Source organism: Rhyacophila brunnea, unplaced genomic scaffold (assembly GCF_057557595.1).
Source record: "Rhyacophila brunnea isolate RB1 unplaced genomic scaffold, BYU_Rbru_1.0 scaffold_113, whole genome shotgun sequence".
In the NCBI taxonomy this organism is placed as follows: domain Eukaryota; kingdom Metazoa; phylum Arthropoda; class Insecta; order Trichoptera; family Rhyacophilidae; genus Rhyacophila; species Rhyacophila brunnea.
This window is the reverse complement of record NW_028232767.1, coordinates 577,588-580,667: the sequence shown is the minus strand read 5'-3', so window position 1 is coordinate 580,667 and position 3,080 is coordinate 577,588.

Genomic DNA, 3,080 nt, shown 5'->3' with positions numbered 1-3,080 from the left:
GTTTTCTTTTTGAATTAAATTCCTGTATTTATATACCATTTATCTTTACTTCTGTTTCGAATTGACTTTTTTTTTCAATAGCCCGTAAAATGTTGTTCATTTCTCTGTATATGTTTTTGAGCAATTGTTCTTGATAAAACATCCACAGTAGATTAATCATTGTATTTTTTTTTAGATCACGTGCAATTATTTTAGTATCCACCATTTTGTAAAATTCTATCTTACCTTTACTGTTTGAATCACACAGTTTCAAAGGATTTCTTCTACTATCCTTTGCTTGTGCATTTATTCGATCACTAAAAAAATCCTGATTTATTGCAAACCCGAATTTTAGGGTTGCTTATATTCTATTAAACAATATCACTATTGTATATATCTCATCTGATTCTAATATTTTTTTATTAGCCACATTTTTTCATTCTTCTTCTTGAATGTCTTTGCGACATGTTTTAAAAAATGAAACTATTTCTATCATATTGCTCAAATCAATATCAGATTTCAGAGGGCCTGATTCTTCTTTTTTTATTGTGTTCGTAACATTTTTTTCCTCTTCATCATTTTTCTTAAGCATGCAATGACCCATTGAATTTGATTTCATAACCTTCAATGCTTCACTGGTAGTAAAATTTGAGATTACAAATATGACATGAAAGAATATATTCATTATATAAAATATCAAAAAAGAAATATATTTATACTGATTGTGATAATTTTTGATACGCAGAACGTTTTAGATTTTAATTTGTGTATAAATTAAAAAAGATTCATCTAGATCGCATTAATGATATTATGTAGAGGGCACCATATTATAAATGTCTCATATAAAACGATTTATATATATTCAGACTTTTGCTATATTATCTTCTAAAAGCAAAACCTCAAAGTTTTAGAATATTAAATTTTCTCTACAGGAGAAGTGTGATTACATTATAAAATAAAATTGATTTTAGATATACTTTACTATTGTATAAAATCGATAATTGCATTATTAAATAATAAAAACGCTAAACTTAGAAATATTAAAAATAATTTATACAAAAAAAGATATTTTTTAGTCGAAATCTGTAAAAGGGTATCTAATATTAAATGTTAAAAAAAATTACAAATATTTTAATTTATTTTTTAGGTTTGATTCACAGTTTTTTATCGTTGTTCGAGCAAAACTTCACAATACTACATATAACAGAATTTGCAATTCTTCTTTTCATCTCATCATTTTACAATCTTTTTCGATGCATCTTCTTCACACAAGACTTATTATTTTACGTGTCTTCTACAATCCTATTGTTTTTGCGGATGCTTTCGCTTCTGTTGGCATGTATTACATCTTCAGATACGACTTTTGGTATTTTAACACCAAGTAAACAATTATTTATATTTATTTTTATCGTTTTATTTCTTGATTGAAAGTTGATTATTATAGATTTTTTATATGATAAACTATGTAATTGTAACAAAATTGCGAATCTGTACATTATAAAATCGACATAAAAATTATAAGGTTGCTTTCAGCTTTCAATAGCTCAAATAAATTATAAATTTCTTTTTATCTCGATTGTTTTTCCGGGTTACCAGTAAACCTATCACAACAACAGCTAGAGTTTTATAAATTTATAAAGTAATTTAATATAAGCTATATTGCACGTTTATGGCTTTACTTTCCATTTTCGTGTGTGCTATTATCAATCCTTTAAGGCTTGGTAATCACATAAAATTAAATCTAAGTTAAAAATACTTGGCTAACAAATAATATATGTCAATATAACAAATTAAAACAAAGAATGATTTCTATAACCGTATTCACAGACAACAAAAAAATTAAAGCGGGGTTTACATACTTTTGATATACTTATAACTATCTATAAAAAGATAAGCTTATAAGTTTTTTGTGCAATGAAATATGAGATTATCACTTATTTTATAAACTTTATTCTTTCTAAAAAGGCACTTCATATGATACTATAGATTAGATCTTCTTCAATAACTTCCTTCAATAAAATACATATCTAACCAGTTTACTATAAATTCATAGTATGAATAAAGTGAAAAATATTCTATGTAACAAATAGTTTTTTTCGAAGGCTGTTAGCCTGGTGTGTACACACTATTCCATGCTGAAACAAATTGTATAATCTTTGTCTTAGCATGCAAATAATGCAAAATCGATTTGCTAGCTGATCATATAGAATAGGTTTCTTGTCTACATATTTTTTTTATTATCACAACTTGTTACAAGGTTTCTTTCAATATGATACATTTTTTCGTTTTTATCGTATATATAAGTAAAGGCCTGTTACTATAAAACTGTATAAATTTTTGTATCGAATCTAGAATTTTTATACAGAAAGTGTATCAATATACATTTTTACTGCGTAATTGAATGTTCTGTGTTACATATAAGATATTTTCTTCACTAGCATGAAGTAATGGGGTCTTACTTTTTCATTCCGTCTCTTCGTGTAATCGTACACTAACAGTTTTTTAATAGTTTTATATGTGCAAGATTTTTAAAAATTTATCACTATGTGTATTTTTATTTTCTACTTAAGAAATATGCATCCTCAAATATGAAACAAAGTCAGGATTAATCGCCAAATATATACTCATACTATATTCACGCAATATAACGTAGAAAATATAACTTTGAGTTATCAAAGCTATAAAAAAAAATTTAATGGGGAGTTTTATGGTTGTAAGTTGAAGAGATGCCATTTTTGTTACCACTTAGACTTTAGGTAAAACTTTGAGTATTTTGTTACATTTAAAAAAATTTCAAGTCGATTAGGCCACGTGTAGTTGCGCTTTTCTATTTTTCAAAGTAGCTCTTCACGGTTACTTTTCTTCTTCTTATAATAATGATTTTTCAAGTGGATCAGTATTTTTTCAGATCATAACACTTTTTTTTCTAATATACGTCGAGATTTGTTTCTTATCGAATATATAACATTTTCTTTTTGTTCAAAGACCTATTTATTTAAGAAAGGGTTCTTATGATTATAACAGAAATTAGTAATACAAAGTCTTTGTTTTTACTTACCCAAAAGAACATTGCGATTTGGCATAATAAATCATAGCAGTGA